Source organism: Rattus norvegicus, chromosome 8 (genome assembly GCF_021556685.1).
Source record: "Rattus norvegicus strain SHRSP/BbbUtx chromosome 8, alternate assembly SHRSP_T2T, whole genome shotgun sequence".
Lineage (NCBI taxonomy): Eukaryota > Metazoa > Chordata > Mammalia > Rodentia > Muridae > Rattus > Rattus norvegicus.
In genome coordinates, this window is record NC_141541.1 from 78,541,986 (window position 1) to 78,566,350 (window position 24,365).

Here is a 24,365-nt window from a genome sequence, read left to right on the forward strand (position 1 = left end):
TGGATTCACAAACAAACCCCCAGAGTGCAAGAAACAGTTGGTGGTTGCTTCGTTAGCCCACTCATCAGTGTTTTGAGGAGAATCCCGGCAAAAAAAAATATATAAATAGGTCGGCTTTGTTTTCATCTATTAATAACAGCTATTTTGAAATGCAATTTGAGTCTCTATTATTTATTTGAACTGTTTGTAGATAGTGTCTTCCCAACTGAGGGGCTTTAGGGCAGCAGGGCCTGCATCCTATAGGAGTCGGTAACTCTTAGGAGGCCGGCTTTGTGCCTCTTCACAGACGCTCATAAATACAGGTTCATCTGCTGTTTTATTTCTTTAAGGAGGAAAAGCCAGTCCTTTTAACCACTGAAGTGTTTGTGGTGATCTGAATAGGAATACCCCCATAGGCTCATTTGCTTGCCTGCTTAGTCACCAAAGAGTGGCCCTGTTTGAGAAGGATTAGGAGGTGTGGCCTTATCCGAAGACATTTCACGGGGGTGGGGCCTTTGAAGTTTTATTATTTGTTTTTATGATTTACTTCTTTCTATTTTACGTGCATTGATGTTTTGCCTATGTGGATGAGAGTGTTAGATCCCCCTGGAACTGGAGCTATAGACAGGTTTGAAGGTCATATAAGTGTTGGGAATTGAACCTGAGTGCTCTGGAAGAACAGCCAGTGCTCTTAACCCCTGAGCTACATCTCAAGCCCCAGCCCTCGCTCGAAGTTTTAAAAGGCAAGCCAAACCTAGTTTCTCTCTCTCTCTCTCTCTCTCTCTCTCTCTCTCTCTCTCTCTCTCTCTCTCTCTGGCTACAGAGCAGAATGTAGCTCTCAGCTGCTTCCCCAGCACCACATCGTGCTTCCTGCCTCTATGATAATGGAGTAAGGCGATGAAACTGCAAACCAGCCCTCGGATAAACGTTATCCTTTATAAGAGTTGTCTTGGTCATGGTGTCTCTTCTCGGCCATGGAGCCGTGACTAAGACAGTGCTCTACCCAAGTGGCCCATCAGTGGCTGACTCAAGATGCTCCTCCAGCTTGAGTGTGGCAGCAGCCTTCAGGTCACCTTGCAGGGAACCCATGTGCTTTTTTTTTTTAATTCTTTTTTCTTTTTTTCGGAGCTGGGGACTTAACCCAGGGCCTTGTGCTTGCTAGGCAAGCGCTCTACCACTAAGCTAAACCCCCAACCCCGAACCCATGCGCTCTTGCGAATGTGCGGCCACACCCGAGAAATGTCTTGCTATTACTTCTTCAACAGCTATATTTGGTGGCTTTTCTTTCGAGCATTAGCGAAGACACATTACCAAATGTTAAGGAGGGAGTCTGCCAAGCGCAACAGCTAGAGCTGAAGAAATATTATTAAAGTTGGGTATAAACTCTACCTACACCCGCTCTGCGGCAGGGTTCACCCACGGGCGGGGAAGGCACGATTTCTGGTTCTCGTGCAGGCTGAAAGCTGGGTGTGCATTCGGGCTTCTACCCTGCCTGACTTTCTAACTGAAAAGCTAAGGGTATGGGTTTGAAAGAAACCCCCAACCTCCAGCCTCATCCCCTTGTCTGGGCACTCAGAGGACACCACTGCCCTTGTCCGGCTGCCCAGGGAATCTCCTTCCCAGAGATCCCCCTATCTGAAGTGACCACAGCTCAGCACAGCACATTAATACTCTTAACTATTTAGAGAGTGCAGGGGAGGACTCTTGAGCCCTTCCAGGGATTAATTAAAAAAAACAGGGGGAAAAGCAATATGAAATAAACAGGAAAACAAGCTCAAGGCACCAGGGGTTTCTGAAAAACATCTTCCCAGTTAAACAATTTTAAGAATTCCATCATTTGAAACGCAGCCCCCACACATTCTCTCCCACACAAACACACTCTTTATTAAGCCGCATTCAAGCCGCAGGATCTCTGCTTTCCTTGCCCTCCTACAGCAGCTTCATCCACAGAGGGTGTCATCACCACAAGCCAGCGAGGGCTGGGAGCTGGTCACCACTCAGCAGGGAAGACCTCCCCACACCCAGAGGGAGGATCCTTAGAGACCCAGCCACCTCCTATGCACACCACCCTAGAAGCGAGGTGTTGTTGCTTCAGGAGACACCCAAGCCTTCATTCAAGCGATCTGATGCTTCTTTTTTTTTTTTTTTTTTTTTGGTTCTTTTTTTTCGGAGCTGGGGACCGAACCCAGGGCCTTGTGCTTCCTAGGCAAGTGCTCTACCACTGAGCTAAATCCCCAACCCCGATCTGATGCTTCTTAAGCAACGCATTCTCAGTCACTTTCCTGGTGTAACAGAAAGAGATAACTATATATTGCTAGATTTTTCTTTTTTTGAAAATCACGTCACTAGTAACTACATCTCTAACAGGCCAAGGGGGCTGTGAGAGGAGGGACCAGTAGCTCAGTGGTAGGCTGCTTCCCAAGCATGCATGAAGCTCTGGGTTCACATTTCGGAAAACAAAGTAAAGTAAGATAAGATCTCTTGGTCAACCACTGAGCTATGGAAAAGAAACAACAAAAATTGCCCAACAGTAAAAAGCAAACAGGTCTCCCCTTTCTCCAAACCTCATCTGGGGTTATATTAGAGAGTCGTGAAGAGCTTGGGAACGCAGGAAGGGAGATGGGGGAGTGCCTACACAAAGCCAAGTCGGCTTAGTCAGAGACGCTTCCTTCGGTAGTCAGTGGTGAACGCAGACACTCCTAACTGGTCAAAGCACTGAGAATAAATGACTGGCAAATACACAGTTGTAAAAGGGACATCTTGGTATCATACCCCCAAGACCCAGGCGCCATCACCCAGAAGTGGTGAGAATGCATGCTGGATAAAGTGGGCAGGGGTGTGGAGTGCCCACTTCTGGGCATGATAGGTCCGTTGCCTCCACAGCAACTGTGGGTGCCCTCACAAGGTCAGAACCTTCAACATCCTCTCCTAGGAGGGATGCACTCAGGAGGTCCTGATCCTGTCTGAGGATCATTGCTGGGGGAAGAAGATTCCTAGTAAGGTACCCATGCCACACACATACATGCTTACATGGACACACATACATGTACATACACACATGTATAAACACACACACACATACACACATGCACACACACACACAAGAAAAGAGTGAGAGTCATGAAAGCAGAGGCGGGCTTCACTAGAAGAGGGAAAAATCAGCGGGGGTTGGGGAGATAGCATGATGGCAGAGAGGAATATGATCGAAATATATTATGTACATATCTAAAAATGTCATAATAAACATAATAAAAATGTCATAAAATTTTAGTGTATAATTATTATGCTATCAAAACATTTAAAAAGGAAGTCATGGAAAAGGGGCCCCACTTCTTTGCCTCCTGTCCACCATTGTATGACTCACTCTGACTTGATGGACAGAACCCTCAAGATTTCTCTTGAGCCTCAGGAAGCCCCGATGGAGGCTTGATGGTCCCAAGCCTCGTGGTCCTGGACCCGGCTAGAGTCTAAATCTGGGATCTGGCAGAGATAGATATCATGGGCATCAGCACCCTTCTTGGTCAGTGTGGAAGATTTGCTCTGGCTGCTCAGAGCCCTAGCTCTCTATAGGACAAGCCTGTGGCAGCATTCTCTCAGTGGCTGAACCACCTCTGGTGCTGTCTGAACACAGACTTTCCCACTTTTCTACACCAGCCATGCCAGTGAGTTTAACATTTCATTAAATTTCACTGACTTCCCCAAAGAAAAGGGAGACCCCACCCAAGAAATCAAAAGCTAAAACCATTCGTGTAGAGAACGGAAGAAGTCCAAGTTATTCACAGAAGGAACCAGCTAGCAGTCAGAGAGAGGGAAGGAAGGAGAAGAGATGGATGATGACTGAGAGGAAGATGGTGGGAGACAAAGCTGAGATGGGGTGGGAGAGCAGGCGACGGAGGAACAGGTGTCTCGGGCTCCATGGAGGAAACGGGGGAAGAATTCCTTCTCACCTCCAGCTGCTCATTTGGGGTGTGAAGAACCACACGGGCCATTTTTAATATGCTGTTAAGTTTCTCTACTCATCTTTACCCAACCATACGTGCTCGTTTTCATCAGGGGAAAACATCTATTTCACCCACAGCGTGGAGATACCTTGCCAGGCCCGAGGAAGGTGTCAGTTGGTGGAAGGCTTGCCTCCATGAACAAAGGCCTGGACTCCACCCCCCGAATCAGAAAAGTAGATGTGGTGATATACAACTGTGACTAGCAGGCTGGCGGTGGAGGATGGAGGATGGGAAGGTGAAGGGCATCCTTAGCTACATATGAATTTGGAGCCAGCCTGGGCTACAAAAGAGAGACAGGAGATCCACAGGGAAAGCTCATTAGCTGGATCAGCTGATCAGTAAACTCTGAGTTCAGTTCACAGGCTGCCTCAGCATGTAAGAGCCAACAGGAAAGACACCAGTATCAAGTTTTGGCCTCCACAGGCATGAGCCCACACACCTACACACATGCATTTACATCACACATGGAAAAGGAGGGAAGGGAGTGGTGGGGGGAAGGGGGTGAAATTGGTTCCAGGCAATCCACAGTCTATCACTTGGCCAAAAGATCCTACCTAAGGCAAACCCCACCCGACCCTTGGGATAAAACAAAGGTCCCACATCCACCAGCCATTCCAAAGACCTCCTCAGTAATTCTGAGAACTTGCTTGCTTAATGGCTGAAGCAATCCTGCAGTGTGGGGCAGGGAAGGGGCTCAGTGGTTAAAGCCCTGCTCTCCCAAGAGTGAAGACCTAAGTTCAGATCCCCAGAACCTATATAAATGCCAGACCACCTATCATGCCTGCCTCAGAAGTAGAGATGGTATACCGACAGCAACCTGCTAGCCTTATCAGCAAGCTCTGAGTTCAATTGAGAGAGCCTTCTCCAATGAGTAAGGTGGAAGAAGAACAATTAAAAATGAGTCCACATACAGACATGGACATAAACACAAACACACACACACACACACACACACACACACACACAGAGAGAGAGAGAGAGAGAGAGAGAGAGGTATATATACATGTACACACATACACTCATGCAAATATGCATATATGCACACCACACACACATACACACATGAGAAAAAGGAAGACATATCTTAGTCTAATTAGCAAATATTCACTGAGCTTCCACAGTGCTGAACAGGATGGAGTGCCCCCATCCCCACCCCGACCCTACAGGATGTTCTATTCAACAAGAAGTAATGCTTGCAAGCCTCCAACAAGAATGAAGGAGCTGGGAAATACCACAGGAGTAGCAGGAGCCAGGCTAAGCCACCAGGCAGATGGGAGGGCAGTTGTGAACCAGGCTATGAGGAACAGGCATTTGAGCTGGGTATTCCAGGGTAGTTGATCTGAGGCAATCTGAGGGAAGTCAGGAGAGGGCAGTGTGGAGGAAATGGTCACTAGCAGCCAAGAGCAAGCACAAGGGGACATACACACTTGCTGGAAAGCAGTTGGTGTGAGGAGGGGAGAATCACTGAAGTCACATCCTACACAGACCTCTGCAGGAGGAAAGACATGGGATCAGAAGGATGGGACTAAGTAAGGGAGGTTTTGACAGAAACACCTCCACACAGGACAGAAAGTCACCCATGGGATTGTGACAAGGAACAGAGTCAACACAGCCTTGGCGTTCAAGAGCTGACTCCAGATGGGGATGAGAGCAGGAACCAGCAGGAAACTGTGTCCCCACTCAGCACAGCAACAAGCCCAAAGGACAGCCTGCAGCACACCCAGACTGGACCCTTCCCAAGTGTCAAGGTCATAAAAGACAAAACAACTGGGGGAAGTGGCCCAGTATTAAAGAAGCCAAAAGAGACGCATCACTGAGCCTGAGGCAGGACAACCAAAAGTTCCACATCAATCTTAATGGACCCGGTCAGAAGGGAGGAAGGGAGGAATGGGATGGGCAGGGATTAGCTAAAGTCACCAGTCCTAAACAGAGGAGCCTGGCATGGTGGCTCACTCCGGGGATCCCAGGATGGAGGAAGCCAAGGCAGGAGGGATGCCCTGTGTTTTGAGAGCAGCCTGGAATGAGCTCTTTTCTAAACAGGGGAGGGGCAGGTAAAGGCGCTTGCTGCCAAGCCTTGACTTGCCAAGACTTGAGTTTGATCCTTGGACCCTACATGGCGGAAACAGAAGTGACCTGCATTCAACCAGAGGGAAATCGTGCCCGGTACAGGATATCTAACTAACTATCCAGGGCCAGTGAAGTCAAGGATCTTAGAAGAGAACCTACAACTTCCACTTTACAAAGCCAGCATAATTCCCAGCTACATTCTAAAGATGTCTCCTGATTCTCCCAGACACATGTGGTCCTCGTCCCTCATCGAGAAAAGGAAACTTTGAAAAAGATGAAGATCATCCCAAAAAACCAATCAAGACACAGACTTGTGGAGCCCAGTCCCAACAGACACATTTACAACGTAACCTCAGGGAATGTTGTGGAAGAGGGGCCGGGAAGAGGGGCCGGGAAGATTAGAAAAGTCAGAACTTCAGGGAGGGTCGGTTGCCATGGGATTGTGTCCCCCAGGAATGTCAGAAGCTGCACCCAGAACATCTCAGCAACATGACTGCACAAATGTTAAAGTGGATGGGGGAAGCCCATGAGGTCTCAGATCTACAGAAAAGAACTACAGGTAACCAAGGAACACTGAGAGTGGGAGAGATGGTTTGCCCCAGGGAAGAGCACATCAGCTGGCCATCCAATACCAAGTGGTCAGCTCTGAAAACAAACATTCATACAAGTAACTCTATATCGACTGAGGGGGTTGTATTCAGGACACACACACACACACACACACACACACACACACCTAAATGGATTGTTTTAAACCCTAGATTGGATCCTGACCCCTAAATCAGAGCCTTTTAAAAACAGCTTCCTCTTCTTCTGTATGACGTACTATTAGGACATCTGGATAAATCTGTAGAGTACACCACGGATTCAAACTTAATTTCCTGATTTTGACAACTGCTGTAATTTTTTTAATGTCCGTTTAAAAGAAGGAAATACATACTTGCTTATTTGGGGCAGTACAGGTACATTGCCTCCCTGTTGCTCTGACATGGTACAGGAGAAATTGCGAGCGAAGCGTGTGTGTGCACACCCATCCACAAATAGGTGCAAAGAGTGGGAGAAAGTGCCAGAAAGATAAAACAAGTGTGGATGGAAGCTAATATTTACAGAATGTGGCTGAAAGAGAGATCAGAACTGTTCAGCTTATTGTCGGAGCATTTCCATAAATCTGAATCAGTTTAAGATTTAAAAAAAAATTTAAAGGGGAAGAAAATAGTTAGGAAAGGCAGAGTGATAAAATAACCATGTCAGGGCCCTGAGCAAGGCAGAGGAGGGAAAGCACAGGGCTAGCCAGAGCTCTTGTCTCAGCTCTGCCTCCAGTTATCCTGCGCCCGCCAATCTCTCCATCCACAAAGCAAGAACAAGAAGTGTTGGCCTCACAGAGATGGAGAGAACATGGGCTCCGTGGGAGGCGTGTGACCGTGACTCTGAGTTGACCCTGAAGCTAGGAAGGAGAAAAGAAAAGGCCAGGAGGGGAAGAGAGAGGGGAAAAACCAACTTCAGAATCCCCACAGCAAGAAAGGCACCAAGCCGGGCATGAAGGCAGGAATAAAGAGAGGCACAGGAGGGCAACAGGGCATCGATTAAGGAGAAGGGCAGTGGAAAGCCTCAGTTCTGCAGCCAAGACCCTCCAGGGGCCCTGTGAGGAGGCAGTTTCCACAGAGAGATAAAGGAGGAGTTCAGTCAAAGGAGAAAACTCACTCAGCTCAACAGAACAGCTGCTCCTGCTTTAACACAGCCTCTGCCCTCCCCACACAACAGTCAATGGCTCCCCGTGGCTATTTCAATTGAGTTTAAGTTCATTTAAAATCCACATAAAATGGAAACTCATTTCAAGCCAGGTGTGGGAGCACATTCCTATAATCTCAGCCCTTAAGAGGCTGAGGCAGGATTGTGAGTTCAAGTACAGCCCAGACTGAACAGCAAGACTCTGTCTCAAAAATAATAAAAATTCAGCTCCTTGGTCACACTAGTTATATTCTGTGAGCTCCTTAACCACACATTCGTTAAGTACCATGACTCCCTTCACTCAAGAAAGTTCTAGTGAACAGAATGGAAACTCCAGCACCATTTCTTACAGGAAAGATGACTTCACTGTATGGCAGAATGAGGGCGGGGGGCAGAGGAAAGAGGAAGCAAAGAAAGGCAAAAGGACAAACTGACAAACGAATGTGTCCCCAATCCAGGGCATGCAGGACCAGAGTGAGGGGATGAGATCGTAGAATGGGTTTAGGCTGGACTTTGGACAGACACAGAGACATTCCTGAATTCCAGACCAAAACAATAAGGTCACGGGGAGATAGAGAGGGAAATACTTGGAGACTCACAGGAGGGCACAGCTGGATTTACAGAGGTGGAGGGCAATATGGAGAATGTGGGTGCCTGGCATCTTACCCATCAAAGGCCACTTTCTGAAAGGGAACCTGGAACTTAAGGGACAGAAAGCCATGGAACAGAGCAAAGTGGATGCAGGCAGTTAGTGAAGAATACAATTCTCTTGTTTCAGAGAAAGCAATCCTTCACGAAATTAGAGCCAGCATCGATTTAGAACAGAGCCAGTCCAAAGGTCCTTGTGACTTTCTCGTGGATGACTTGGCAGGCGAGGAGAAAAAAATTAACAATGAGGGTGGTTTTGGGATTAGAGACTGGAATCTAAGAAGTCCAAGTCTGCACACAGTGGCACACACCTTTAAGCTAAACACTCTAGAGGCAGAAGCAGCCAGATCTCTGGATATGGGGATAGCCTGGTCTACATAGTAAGACCCTGACTCAAAAAAAAAATAAATGTCAAAACCTGTCAAGATCAAAGATTGTGTTTTACGTGTGCTGATGGGAGATGTGGAGCTCTGAAGACGGGCTGAAGAATTACCATGACTCGGATGAAGAAGTTGGAGTGATGGTTAAAGCTGGGCACAGTCAGTGGAAAGATTCAGTGAAGTGGGAAGCCTCTTAAAGGTCAATTTTAGGGGTTGAAAGAAAATGCAGGTGGAGCCACAGGAGTCAAGGCAGACCCACAAGGATCAAGGCGGAGCCATGGGGGTCAAAGGCGGAGCCAGAGGGGTCAACTCAGAGTCTCAGCATAAACCCAACATCACCAGCAAAGCTAGCAGAGCAGAGAGGGGAGCCAGCTGCTTCGGGTTTATGACTTTTTCCAAGCCTCAGGTGAAGTGGTGATTTCCCATCTGAGTGAGCAACGTTCACCAGACAGGCTGTTTTCTCTCCCCCACACCCCCACCTTTTATAGGCAAACAAAAATGAAAAAAAAAAAGACTTTTCTGTTTAAGTGTGTGTGTGTGTGTGTGTGTGTGTGTGTGTGTGTGTGTGTGTGTGTGTGTTGTTCTGGCACATACCTGTAAGTCAGAGGGCCACTTAGAAGGGCCGGTTCTGTCCGTGTGCTGTGCTTAGGTTCTGAACCTGGGGCTCAGGCTGTCCGTCTTAGTGACAGGTGCCTTTACCTGCGGAGCCATTTTGCTAACTAAGCCTCGTTTTTTTATAGAAAGGGTTTTGTTTGTTGTTTGATTTTGGTTTTTTAAGGTCCTTTACCACCCTAATGATTCTATTTTGATATTTGAGAGAATTTAAAAAGGCCCGGACTTTTTCAAAATGTGCAGAGCAGTTCTGAAGGGCCACCAGGTTTGGCAAATACCAAACCAAGGCTGCCAGAAAGACGGCATTGAGAAGGCAGTACCACGCTCTCAGGGCTGATACCTTGGAGGTGGCACTAAGGAACAAGGCCAAGGTCATCCTGGCTCTGGTGAAAGCATCCCCCTCACAAAGGGGTGCTCAGTGCTCACACTCTGACAGAGGGGAGAAGGGGAGATGGGCTCAGAGACAGGAAAATGAAAATACAGGAGTGGGCTGCAGGATACACAAAAGGAGACACTGAGGGGTTAGCCAGCCAGCACAGGCGGGAGAATGAGTCCTTTACCAACAAAAGCTCTAAGGAGGACTTGTGGCCCGTTAAAGGGTTGTGGGCTCATTGGCAGAATTCTTGGGCAACGAGGACTTTTGTATCTGGATGCTAATCAGATTTCTAATATGTAAACCATTAAAGATTGCTAAGCCCTCAGGTACACAAGCTTACTGACAGCTTACTAACTGAACACTTGGCTTCCTCGATCCTGTAGGATCACTCTGCCTTTCCTAAGGAGCTGAATTTTTACACAGAGAAAGTCAGATTCCCAGGAATAGTGTCCTTGAAACACAAAGTCAGAGTCACTTCAGCTGTCCTGTGGTAGGGACCATAGGTACCTGTTGTGCCCCCTTGGTGGAAAGGGAAGATTATGGATGGAAAATGGCCTCTGTGTCATTTTTAGTACCAGCCAGTGCTAAAATTAGAAAAACTACCATAGCCTGTAAGTCACCTCTACACACCTACACACACACACACACACACACACACACACACACGCCAAGGCAGATAGGATGTGCATTTCTTAATAAGGAACGTATTTACTCTCAGAAGCCTAATTTGTTAATTTTTTATTACATTTATTCGTTCTGCTTCTGTGCCTTGTGTGGGTGTGGAGGTCAGAGAACCACTTGTGGGGGTTGGATGGTTCTCTCCTTTCACGGTGTGGATTCCATAGATCAGACTTGGGTCCTCAAGTTTGGTGGCAAGAACCTTTACCCACACTGAGCCATCTTGCCAGCCCCCAGTCCCAAATCTTCAAAGAACAAATGCAAATCTCTAGTTCTAAGAGAACCTTTGTAGATCCAAACCAGTCCAGCATTATTTCTGTGAAATAACCTCTAACAACAGCATACAGACTTTAAGCTGAGTGCACGCATGCGCGACACACACACACACACACACACACACACACACACACACACACAGAGCTTCTGCACATTGAAGAAATGACTCACTTAATTTGCCACTGCCTGCCACTACTGGGTTTTGATTTTACCTGTTCAGACACAAAGTTTCCTATCAGATCAACTACAGGAAAGAAGTATTCAGTAGCTTGAGCCCTGACTGGGTTCAGGACTTAAGGGCACCGAAGGGATTTTTAATCCAACCATTTTAATGAGCCTTTCTGGCCAGACTGTTCCGTCCATAAAATGGTAACATTTCTTGCCACTTTCGGAGCCAGCTCGTTGGAAACCCCTTGCGGAATAAACATGGTTACGTATGGCATACCCAAAGGAGCCCTTCCTCAGCTTGTAGTACCAGCAAAACAGCCTTGTGCTGCAACTGGAAAGAACCAGAGTCCTTCCTTTCAAAGGATGAAGACCAGTGAACCCGCGGGAGCAATGTGGCTAACCCACCCAAGGTCACTCAGCTCCAACTGGGGATGATAGACTTGCCCCTAGTCCTGGCAAACTCTGCATACCCTTGGCTCTCCTCAAACAGTCCCTTGGGGGCCTCTCCTGTCTGCTAGCTTGCAGCCCCCGCGAAGATGCAATACCACTTGCGCTCTGCGCCTAACTTCAGCCCTGCGCATCAGCATGCAGTTAACCCTTTCGCGTCCAGAGTGTCACACGGGGCACGCACGGCTTCACCCCTCACCCCCTCTTCCCAGCACTATCCCATGCTTATCCATGGAGTGGTTGCTCCAAGGTCACATCGACAGTCCCTGCGGGAGCACCCGCTGCTTGTGTCCAGAGGATGCCCAGAGGCGCGGGGAAGGGAGACACCTCTGAAGACTCACCCGCGCGCGGATCTGGCGCGCCGCGGCTGCCCATGTCGTCGCCGGCGCTCTGGGTGCGGTGGCCGCGAGCGCGGGGCTATGCGGGGCGAACCCGGCTGCGGGCCCGCGCTCCAAACAGCGCGCGCGCGGCCCGGCCCGGGGTTCGCGGCTCCCCCACCCGGGAAGGGCGCGAGCCGCCGCGCGCCTCCCAGAGCCGCTTCCGGGCGCGTTGCCTGGACGCGGTTGCCGTGGCAGCCCGAGCTGGAGGCTTTCCCCGCGCGCCGGCGCCCAGCCCGCCGGCGCCCCTCCTCCCGCCGCGTTCCCACACTCAAAATAGCCTTTCTGCGACGCCGCGGGTCCCCACCCAGTTCGCTGCAGGGAGTCGGCGGGCGGGGACTTGCTTACAAGAACCTCAGTCCCGTCTTTGGGCAGAGGTAGGTGTAGGGAAGGGTGCTTGAATGAGAGCCCAGCCTTCCAGGTCGCAATGTCATCAGTCATTTTCCCCGGGAATCCTAGCATCCCTTCTGTACCAAGCCTGATTCCCATAAAAATAGTTAAATGTTTTTCCCACCTCAAACTGGGGAGAAGTTATGGGTTGAGACCACAGTCCTGGGAAACAGCTCCTTCTAGCGCCCCACCTGCACAGGTGATGGACCCCTCCAGGCGACAAGTGTATATGAGGGAATCACCGAGCCTCGTGCACATCTGCCCAAGAGACAGCACCCCTGGGAAAATGCTACACCGATTTTCCTCTCAGCCCTTCTCCTACCTTCTGTCTCCCAGAGAGTTCCAGCTTTGCCCTCCTTCCCATCGGTGCTGGGTTCTCTCAGCAGGAATCACTCACAATTTTGCTTCCTCTCGGTAGGTGGGGTTTAAGCAGAGTGGAGGATCCCACCTTTGCTTGCCTCACTGTGTCTGGTTCATAGCTCTTACGTAGAGGCATGGGCTTACCCGGGGCAGGTGCTCCTGTCTAGCGGCACTCCTCTGCCCCCCCCCCGCCCAATTCGAGGGAAGCTGGGAGGAAAGCAGGCTGTGCAGCCACTTGGAAAGGTCTGGTCTTGGAATCCTCGATCCTGTAGTTATTTATGTGTCGTCATGGGCGTTCTGCAATTTACTCGCCTGCAAAGTAATAACTCCCCAACACACACACACACACACACACACACACACACACACACACACACAGAGAGAGAGAGAGAGAGAGAGAGAGAGAGAGAGAGAGAGAGCGCTAATGAATATAGCACTCACTCAGCTAACAGTATTTATTGAATGTCTGCCAAGTGCTAGAAACTGTCTTAGCGCTAAGGTGAAATGGAGAAGATGAAGGTGGAGAAGGCACGGACTCTGCCCCTCTCCCGGCCATTGCAGCCTAACACACATTAATCAGAGAGTTAGATGCACATAAAAAATGGTGGTGACCAAGAGGTCATGGCCTTAAGTCCTGTCTCATGGAGATCCAACCTTTAGTGTTCCTTTAGTGTGACAGCTTCTCTTTCTGTATCACCTGGTGCACAGTCTGTAAACACAGATAGGATTCAATCCTGTGGCTCTCTGGGAATTTCCACCATTTAAGATACATTTGAGGGGGTGAGGAGATGGCTCAGCGATAGACAGAGCGTTTGCCTTGCAAGTGTGAGGACCTGAGTTCCATCCTCAGAGATTATGTGGAGATATATATATATATATATATATATATATATATATATATATATATATATGGAATCAAGGACCTATATATATTTATACATACATACATACATATATACATATATATATATATATATAGAGAGAGAGAGAGAGAGAGAGAGAGAGAGAGAGAGAGAAGAGAGAGAACTCTAAACAAACATATTTTTCTAAGCCAGACATGGGGATTTGGTGTTCACTTGTAACTGCAGAGCTGAGAAAAGCAGAAACAGGCAGACAGATCAGGACTCACTGGTCATGCAGCCTAGCCTTCTTGATGAGTTCTAAGTCTGTGTTAAAAAGGTGGACCATGCCTAAAGAATGATATTTGAGGTTGTCCTCTGACCTCACACACACACACACACACACACACACACACACACACACACACACACAAACACAGACACACACACACAGAGAGAGAGAGAGAGAGAGAGAGAGAGAGAGAGAGAGAGGAATGAAGCATATTTCTTGCCACAGTGTCTGGAAAAACACAGCTGTCACCATAAAGTGCCAGCACTCATCACCGTGAGGCCAGAGACAGGCCTAGGCTTCCTACCCGTTCCCACAGGCTGCCTTCCAGTGTAGGGTGTGCCTGTCACAGCGCCAGGCAGCCTGCTCCTGTCCATTTTGTTTCCTTTTCCCTCCTTCCCCCTTCGCTCCCTCCCTATCCTGCTTTATTCTGCCACACGCCTAGTAGTCAGGGACTTAAGGTCCTAAGAAGGGGACAGAGGAGAGTTGTCACTACTGATGGCCTTCAAAGCATAACTTTATTTACCATAAACCCTCCTCACACTCTGGAGTGAGGAAGACTACCTGGGAGTCGAGGGGTTTTGCTATAAGCATGCACACACCCTATTTAATTTCTTTTTTAAACAATCATGCTGATTGACAGAAGATACCACATTTTTTTATTGGATATTTTTATTTACATTTCAAATGTTGTTCCCTTTCCTGGTTTCCCATCCATAAGCTCCCTATCCTATCCCTCTCCCCTTCTTCTATGAGGGTGTTGCCCCTCCCCAACCACCCTCCCTTCCCACCTCCCAACCCTGACATTCCCCTACACTGGGGGATCTAGCCTTGGCAGGACCAAGGGCTTCTCCTCCCATTGGTGCCCAACAAGGCCATCCTCTGCTACATATGCAGCTGGAGCCATAGGTCTGTCCATGTGTACTCTGTGGGTAGTGGTTTAGTCCCTGGGAGCTCTGGTTGGTTGGCATGGTTGTTCTTGTGAAGTTGCAAGCCCCTTCAGCTCCTTCAATCCTTTCTCTAACTCCTCCAACAGGGACCCTGTTCTCAGTTCAATGGTTTGCTGCTAGCACTCACCTCTGTATTTGTCATGCTCTGGCTGAGCCTCTCAGGAGACAGCTATATCAGGCTCCTGTCAGCATGCACTTCTTGGCTTCATCAATATTGTCTAGTTTTGGTGGCTATATATATATATATGGGCTGGATTCTCAGGTGGGGCAGGCTCTGAATGGCCATTCCTTCAGTCTCTGCTCCAAACTTTGTCTCCATATCTCCTCCTATGAATATTTCTGTTTCCCCCTTTAAGAAGGACTGAAGCATTTGCACTTTGGTCATCCTTCTTGAGCTTCATGTGGTCTGTGGATTGTGTCTTGGGTATTCCAAGCTTTTGGGCTAATATCCACTTATCAGTGAGTGCATACCATGTGTGTTTTTCTGTGTTTGGGTTACCTCATTCAGGATGATATTTTCTAGTTCCATCAATTTGCCTATGAATTTCATGAAGTCATTGTTTTTGATAGCTGATTAGTACTCCATTGTGTAGATGTACTGCATTTCTGTATCCATTCCTCTGTTGAGGGGCATCTGGGATCTTTCCAGCTTCTGGCTATTATAAATAAGGCTGCTATGAACTATAGTGGAGCATGAAGACAACAAGTTTTTAAAGGTTCCTTTGCAAGGCCTGGTGGCTCACACCTGTAAATCTAGCAGTCAGGAGGCTGAGGTAGGAGGCCTGGACTCCACTGTGGTTCCCAGATGAGCCTGGGTTACAGAGGGGACTTTGTCTTAAAGAAAACAAAAAGTAAAAACAATTCACTTAATTTTTTTAAAAAACCGTGATATTAGTTCTAAAATTTCCAAACAGTAACAAATCAGGCCCATGACTTCCTGCTTCTACCCCCTCCCCCTTTTTTTAAAATCTGTTTTTAATCCTAACTTAAGCTCACTCTACCCTCTGCCTACCCCTTTACACATCTGTAAGTTAAATTGTAATCATGTACTCAATGTTGCAGAATTGTTGTAACTCATTATAAGAAATGGATTTTTTTCTTGCATTACTTTAATTACCAAACCATGGAGTTACCACAAATTATTATATGCTAGCAGAGTTTATTACTAAAAACATTTTTTTTCAAGGAAAGAAAACCCGACTTGACTTGCCTTGACTACAACTATAAAACTAAAACTGGTTTTCATCAATGAAAGCTCAGCAGTTAAAGGCATTGGCAGCCAAGCCTGAGACAGGAGCTGGATCCCTGAGACCCACACGCGGAGGTCAAAACTGACTCCTGCAAGCTGCTCTCTGAACTTGACACTTGCACCATGGTGCATGCACCCTCCCCAACCCACAAATAGATAAATGCAATTTATAAAAAGTAATAAAAAGGCAAGCGGTCTTATAAACTTGGTATTATAATATTAGTTACCAGCCAGTCAATGAATAGAAATAATTCGTGCTGTCTTCGAGCCCAGACACGAGGAAGTTCGCTTTTAAAGTGACATTGCACTGCTGAGCTGACGGCCTGTCTTGGCACTGATGTAGACGACACAGTGAATAGGGTATCACACTGACCCGCAAGCAGACTCACACAGTAAAGATGAGGAACAGGCAGACCCTCAGTATAGAAAGTGCTTGTCATGAAAGCATGAGGCCTAGAATTTAGACCCCTAGAATCTATAAAACTAAGGGGCCATAGTGGTTGTCTGTAAGTTCAGCATTGGGTCAAAGAGAAAGGGGATCCCAGAAACAATCCTGCTAGCTAGACTAGCCAGAATGGCGAGTTCTGGGATCAGCGAGAGACCCTGCCCCAAAAAATAGAGTGGTCAAGGAAGACACATAGTGTCAGTCTTTAACATCCTCATACCCACACGTATGGGAATACACATATATGTTGTATACATACATACAGACACACACACACACACAGAGTAAAAAAAAAGGTGAAGGCCTAGGTTGGTCAAAAGTGGTGTTTGCTGGGCCTGGAGAGATGGCTCAGTGGTTAAGAACACTGGCTGCTCTTCCAGAGGACCCAGGTTCCACTGCCAGCACTCAAATGACCATCTGTAATTCCAGTCCCAGGGCATCTGATGCCCTCCCCTAGCCTTTGTGAGCATGCATGCATGTGGTATATAGACATACATGCAGGTAAAACACGTATCCCCATAAAATAATAAATAAAATGTTCAAAATATTTTTAAAAAATGGCATTTATAAGAATGTAAAGCAAATGAACCAAAACCAAGAGGACAAGTTCGAGATGAATATATGGCGTTGTTACGAGTCTTCTCCCAGCCTATCTAGACAGTGCAACCTCACAAAGATCCAGATCTGTTGGTTGTGTCACAGCCACGTATTCCTAATAACAAGGAGCCCAACAGTCCTCCTCTTAGGAGGGGTCACACGTGGGAACAAAGAACAAAAGCTTTCCCACAGGGGAACAATGAGAAAAAGCCAGTGATGCGGGGGTTGGGACCATGTCAGAGAGGGCAAAGACAAAAAGGTGACCTCCATGAGTAGTTGACAGATGAGTTAAGAAAGACTGGGTGCCAGAGAAATGCAAGGAAGACAGGTCACTCTTTTTTTTTTTGTTTTTTGTTTGTTTTTTTTTTTTTTTTTTTGAGACAGTGTCTCATTATGTAAACCAGGTGTGCTGTTTGGATTTTTGCCAACTTGACAAACGCTAGAACCAACTTGGAAGAAGGAATGTCAGTTCAGGGTTCGTCTCCACTAGACAACACTGCGGGGCATTTTCCTGACTGATGATTGATATGGGAGGATCCAGCCCACTGTGGGCGGCGTCATCCCTAAGCAAGTATTCTTGAGTTGTACAAGATAGAGAGTGAGAAAGTCCTGGGGAGCAAGCCAGGAAGCAACATCCCTCCAGGTTCTCTGCATTCGTTCCCACCTCGAGTCCCTGCCTTGACTTCCCTTCACAATGGGCTACAACTATAAGCTGAAATAAATCCTTTCTTCCTCAAGTTGCTGTTGGTCGTGGTGTTTATCACAGTGGCAGAAAACTAAGACACCAGGCTTGCCTGGAATTCCTGATCTTCCTCCCTAACTTTGGATTTTTGAGCTTCCATGTGTGTGCCACCATGCCTAGCCAAAGTTGATTATTACTATTTTTCTTCTGTGTCTTTTATTTATTCTTTTTTTTTTTTTTTTGGTTCTTTTTTTCGGAGCTGGGGACCGAACCCAGGGCCTTGCGCTTCCTAGGTAAGCGCTCTACCACTGAGCTAAATCCCCAGCCCCTATTTATTCTTTAATAATTTCACAAATGTATACAATGTCTCTTATCCTGCCCACCCACAATGCTCCCACTTCCAGACTCCCCTTCAATCCCAACATGTGTCCTTCCAACCTTCATGTCCTCGCCTGGTTTTGTTTTGTTTTGTTTTGTTTTGTTTTGTTTTAATTTAAGAAATGATTTTATGTATATGGCCTGCGTCTATGTATGTGCACCACGTGCATGCCTGGTGCCTGAAGAGGCCAGAAAAAATGAGCCTTGTCACCTTGAACTGGATTTAGAGGTGGTTGTGAACCATCATGTGGGTGCTGGGACTCAAACCTGGATCTCTAGAAGAGTGGCCACTGGTCTTAACTGGTGGACCAGCTCTCCAGCCCCATGTTTTGCTTTTAAACCCACTGCATTCAGTTAGTGCTGTCTGTCGCACTAATTGGACCCACAAATGCTGACTTCATCTGTGCAGATGACCTTAGCTACTGTGGATTTGTGAGTGCCCATGTCATGTACAGAAGACTGCATTTCTCAGCACTGCCTGCCCCTTCCCATGCCCCCCTTCTGCAGCTCTTAAATTTCTTCTGCAATGTTCCCCAAACCTGCAGGTCACTGTTTAGAGAGTCACCACAGTGTAAGGAACGGGAAAGACCTCTGGGGCTGCTCTCCACAGCCCAGTAAACATTCCTGGTTGCTTCACTACTGTGAATACATGATCACAGCAAAGGAACAGAAAGCACAGTACACCATTCATGCTGACTGATCATCAAAACTCCACCCTTAATTTCATCGTGGTCCAGGAGGTGGCTCAGTAGGTGAAGGCAGATTCTTGGGACCAACACAGTGGAAGGAAAGGTCTGATTTACTCTGGTTGTCCGAGACCTCCACACACTCTTGGGTGCACACACCAAATAAACAAGCAGAATGTACAAAATTAAATCAAAGGTGAAATACTCCAGCAGCTATAAGACACCTGAGTACCCCACCCCCACCGCCAGCAAAGTGGGGGGGTTCAAACTGTGGGACATTATTTTCTTAAAAACTTGGCACAACTAATTAACACAGCATATGTATTGTTTATGTTATGATTTTTCTTTTTCTGATAATAATAACAACTCAAAGGACAGCCATTTTTTTCCTCTTTCACATGTAAACATAGTGGATATTTATGTATCTGAATACACTATAATTGACCAGTTGTTTCGCTAGTAATTACTCTTCATGTCTAAGATAATTCACAATTATGTTTTATATATACATACTATATTGTTAATTGCTGTCTAGTCACCTCACGAGTATTTTTTTTTAAACATTTTATTGGTTCTTTGTGAATTTCACGTCAGTAGCCCAATCTCACTCATCTCTCCCCTCCCTCATATCCACCCTCCAACCCTTGAAACCTCAGCCCCCAAAAGAGAAAAAAACATCTTGTGGAAGCTGCAGTGTGTCCCACAGTAGACCCTTTTGTCCACTCTTCTTTGCTTCTGAGTGTGCACTGCAAAGAGTCATTGGTCTGGTTCAGACCTCTGACTTCTTCTACTCTATCAGTACTGGATCCTCACTGGGACGCCTCTTATCCTGTTGTCGCCCTGTGTCATGGAGATCCTGGAGTTTTGGATCTGTAGAAGCAGCCCCTTCATGTATTCCAGCAGTTCATCAGTGGGGTAGAGGTTGGGGGAGCCAATTCAAAGCCCTGGAGCTGGGTCTTCGAGGTATCTGAGCTGGTCAGCCCACCAGCTCTCCCGCTCTTCATGACCTGAGGGCTGGTTCACCAGCAACCCTCCCCGCACAACCAGAGCCACCTCTACCCTGCTGCCCAGGAGAGGTGCAGGGCCCGCTCTCCCAAATGCTGCAGCAGGTAAGGGGCAGAGCTGCTTTCCTGATATCATGACCCCAGCGTCAGTTCTCCTGCCTGCCAAAGGTGCTGAGGTGTAAGGGGCCGGAGAGCATCCCTCCCTCATCTGTACCACGACAGGGGAGACAAGTGGCAAGGCCAACTAACTCTCCCACACTCACATCCTCAGGCTGGCTCACCCACAATTCCCAAATGTGTGTGCGTGCGCGCGTGTGTGTGTGTGCGTGTGTGTGCATGTGTGTGTCCGTGCGTGTGTGTGCATGTGTGTGTCCGTGCGTGTGTGTGTGTGCGTGTGCGCCTGTGTGTGCGTGTGTGTGCGTGTGTGTGTGCGTGTGTGTGCGTGTGTGTGCATGTGTGTGTCCGTGCGTGTGTGTGTGTGCGTGTGCGCCTGTGTGTGTGCGTGTGCGCCTGTGTGTGCGTGTGTGTGCGTGTGTGTGTGCGTGTGTGTGCGTGTGTGTGCGTGCGTGTGTGTGTGCGCCTTGTGCGCCTGTGTGTGTGCATGTGCGTGTGTGTGTATGTGTGCGTGCGCGTGTGTGTGTGCGTGTGCGTGCGCCTGTGTGTGTGCGTGCGCCTGTGTGTGTGCGTGTGCGTGTGTGTGCGCGCGCGCGTGCGTGCCTGTGTGTGTGTGTGCGTGCGTGTGTGTGCGCGCGCGTGTGCGTGTGTGTGCGCGCGCATGCGCGCGCGTGCGCGTGCGTGTGTGTGTGTGTGTGTGTGTGTGTGTGTGTGTGTGTGTGTAGGGGGGGATGCTCTCTCAAGTACTACAGCTGGCTACACATGGCACCAGCTCTCCTGCTCTCACACCCCCAGAGCAGAGCTCTCCCAAGATGCCCAGGCCAGGCGTGGGGCCAGTTCTGCACAGCCCTCATACATCAATATGTCCCCTAGCGGCACCCCAGACCACGGACTTCTGCCTGGCCTTCGGTGGTTAGAGATCGCTACTGCTGCAAAGTCACAGACCCAGATGCGGCCCCCAGTAGCAGCACAGACCAGGACCCCACCGTGGTCCCGGGTGGCATTACCAGCTACTCACATCAGGCTGTTCCTCACTACCCTTGAATCTACATTTCTGCCTCTCTTTGTTGTGCCTACAGCCTTCTGTTTCTCTTTTTCTTCCATTTCTCCACCACTTACTTGCTCCTGTTAGTGGCACCCAGTGTGTGGTGCCATCTCTGGAGTGATCTCGGGCATGGTCTGCTGCCACACACACCCCTGCCCTCCAGGCCTGCATGGCACCAGACTGGTGGTCATTTTAGGCTAGCTTCCTGTCTGCTCCTCCTGGCATTGGAGGGGTGGTCATCCGAGGTCACTTTTTTCAAGGACTGTTGGGCTACTAATCGTTCAAATGTTCACAGGTCAGGACACCGAGTGTAGACGTGGCCTCTCCCCTCTCTATAACCTCCGGACGCACATGTGACACAGTAGCCACACCTGTAGTGCCTCTCAGGGCAGGGGAGTGTTTGTTTGTTTGTTTGTTTGTTTGTTTGTTTGCAACAATTAAGCACAGCCAGAAAAAAACAACAACGAAGTATTGAGAAAGTCCTTCTTTGGGGCATTTATGTCCTAACTTACGTAATTGCTGCTGTAACGAGGGCAAATTCAGGCTCGAGTGTGTTTAAATAACTCACAACTGAGACTTAAGATAGCATAATATGACTTGCTACAGAGATAAAGATATTTTTCCCCAAAGAGTTTGTGGCCAGAAATTCTAAAATAAGTTCCTAAGGGAAATGTGTTCAACCTAAACTCAGAGAGCACGTGCCAGAGAGCACGGTAGAAAATTCCACTGCATATCCACTGTGGAAACACTTTAATTCTTTTTTTCCAACAGCTTTCAGAAAATAAGCATCTTGAGCCTGGCCAGTGGCTCGCACCCTGAAGCCCAGCACTCGGAGGCAGAAGCAGGTGGGTCTCTGAGCTTAAGGCCAACCTGGTCTACACAGTGAGCTCCAGGACAGCCAGGGCTACACAGAGAAACTCTGTCTCGAAGAAGAAAAAAGACAGGAAGGACAGAAGGAAGGAAGGAAGGAAGGAAGGAAGGAAGGAAGGAAGGAAGGAAGGATAAGGACAAAAACCACCACCATTAAAAAGTATCTGATGGACAGCCCCCACTTCTAACAGTCTGACCAGCCCCATGTTGAGGTATTCTCAGACAGATCGTGACACACAGTAAACAATGAGGTCCCACAGCATCTGTCAATCATCTTTTTTTGGGGGGGAGGAGCTACGTGGCCAAGATATGTGTCATTTGGGCATCGATCTTCATGGGTAGGAGAACTGGAAGGTAATTTTTACTTCTGATCAAGAACAAAATGGAGTGGTGAGCTCAGGATGTGGCTTAGTTACTAGAGGGCATCCTCACATGCCAGAAGCTGGAGGATCCATCTCTAGTACGGCATAAGTGGAGCTTAATGTCTCACGCCTGTCATCCCAGCACCTAGGAAACAGAGGCACCAGGATCAGAAATCTTAACAGGACGAGCTTGGTAGAGAACTCAATAGCAGAACATTTGCCTAATATATGAAAAGCCATGGATACAATCTCCAGCAGTAAATACACTGATAGATAGATAGATAGATAGATAGATAGATAGATAGATAGATAGATAGATAGACAGACAAATGACCAATAGATGATAGAAGATACACAGTGTCCTGACTAGTTTATGTCAATTTGACATGGCTGACATCATCTGAAAGGAAGGAAGCTCAATTGAGAAAATGCCTCCATAAGATTGGACTGTAGGCAAGGGCATTTTCTTAATCAGTGACCGATGTGGGAGGGCCTAGTCTGTTGTGGGCGGACCACACCCGAGTTGGTTGTCCAAAGTGCTAATAAAAACACAAGGCGAGCAAGCCAGTAAGCAGCACTCCTCCCTGGCCTACACCATAGCTGCTGCCTCCAGGCTCTTGCCTTGCTTGAGCTTCCCTGACTTCCTTCAGTAAAGAACAGCCTGTGGAAGTATAAGACAAAGCATTTCCTCCCCTAGCTGCTCCCGGTTACGGTGTTTCATTACTGCAATAGAAATCCTAAGACACACGGATACATAGATTACATTAGATTAGATTATCCTAAAAGACAATACAAGTTGGTCCTGGTGACACAAGCCTGTTATCCTGGCACTTAGGAAATGGGAGGCAGTTCAAGGTCAGCTCAACATTCGTGATGAGTTCAAGACCTGCCTGGTTCTCAAGAGAGTCTTTCAAAAGGAAAAAAGATTTTGCACTTAAAATAAAATGAATAGTATCGAGTTGCTCTTAAAGATGTAACATCTGTTAGAATTGCCTTGGTTTCCTCTTCAACATTTGACTATACTGAGCCTGTCTTCAGGAGCCCATCTAGGTGCCCCGGGTGATGTAAGCTTCCACATGAGGCATCGGACCCCGAACGGTCATACAGAAAACCATGGTTACTGTGAACTCAGGAAATAGCTTTTTATTCTTCTTCTGGAACATAAACACTCAGATGACATCTTCTTCTTTGCCCCGAGGGAACTCAGGCTGTGAAGGTGTCACAAGCTACCTGTCCGTCTGTCTGTGCTTCAGAGAGTTGGTTTATATCTCTTTGACTCTGACTCCTCAAACACAGGATAATGTGGTACCTGCCTCCTAGGGCTCTACTGGACGTCAGAGGCAGTGATTCACAAAGGGAACCCCAAACACTCCCAGTATTACTTATTGTATTACTTATTGTCCAATGTAGGAATTTTATTATGATGTTTTCTCCCAAGCCCTTGTCAGCTCAGCGACTATGCATCAAATACTCAGCAGTTATGTCCATTGTGTGCAGGCAGGATTTGGCTGTGAGTCTTCTCATTATTACTTGCCTACCTACTGTCAGCCATCACCTCTTTTTCTTGTGCGTGGATGACTGTCAATGTCCTTGTCAGACGTACCCCGCTCTTCGTGCCCTGGATCTTCCAAAGCTGTTCTTCTCAAGAACAAGTCCTGACCAAAAAAAAAGGCAGTCCTTCTTGCCCACCCACATGATTCGGGTGAATTAAACACCTAACAAGGCCTTAAAGGGGGGAGGGGGAGCTGGATGTGCTGGCACATGCCTGTAATCCCAGCAGAGAGGTTAGGAGGAAATAATGCTTCTAATGTTTCTTTGTTGCCAGTTTAAGGCTAGCCTGGGCTACATAGCAAGAGCATATCACCCAAAGGGGTGTATGGGATATTGGGGTTATAGCTCAGTTGGTTGCTTACCTAGTGTGCATGAAGCCTTGGGTTCATCCTCCACACTGCATAAATCGCATTCCTACAGTCCCAGCACTTAGACGGTGGAGACAGAAGTCTCCAAAGCTCACAGACACTTCCAGGTCACCTAGGATATATGAGATTATGAGACTCTGACTCCAACCGTGTAGGGGGCGGGTGGGAATATGTCTAGCATACATAAGGCCTTGAGTTCAACCCCCCCAACACTGTTATCTATGCATTGTGGTGCTGATGAGAAGGTAAATGAGTTAGCATCACTGTCCCATCATCCCTGTGGCCACTGCCAGCTAGCATCATCCTTCCCAGTGGCCACTGCCAGCTAGCACCATTCTTCTCTGAGGAAGAGTGAGGCCAGAGGGGTTATGAAGTCCATGGCTCCCGACAATTATTATCACTCACCCTTCTCTGCTTTGGGGTGCTTGGCTTGCTCTCATGATCACTGG

At 47.8% G+C, this 24,365-nt stretch overlaps 1 protein-coding gene and 1 non-coding gene across 3 annotated transcripts in view; both read right to left on the minus strand.

Moving 5' to 3' along the window:
• Positions 1–12,563, minus strand: part of Fam81a (family with sequence similarity 81, member A) — a 58,415-nt gene extending 45,852 nt beyond the window's left edge. The window contains exon 1 of one of the 2 annotated variants that reach the window (NM_001108163.2): positions 12,450–12,563. The gene's annotated coding sequence lies outside the window, so the exon portion shown is untranslated. Of the gene's footprint in view, positions 1–11,701; positions 11,818–12,449 lie in introns of those variants that run through there. The other variant, NM_001433748.1, reaches the window with a different exon arrangement.
• Positions 12,564–21,026: 8,463 nt separating this feature from the next.
• On the minus strand, positions 21,027–21,158 carry LOC120094501 (small nucleolar RNA SNORA17). The gene has a single exon (XR_015628340.1). It is a non-coding gene; the product is annotated as a small nucleolar RNA SNORA17 (small nucleolar RNA).
• Between the last annotated feature and the right edge of the window lie 3,207 nt (positions 21,159–24,365).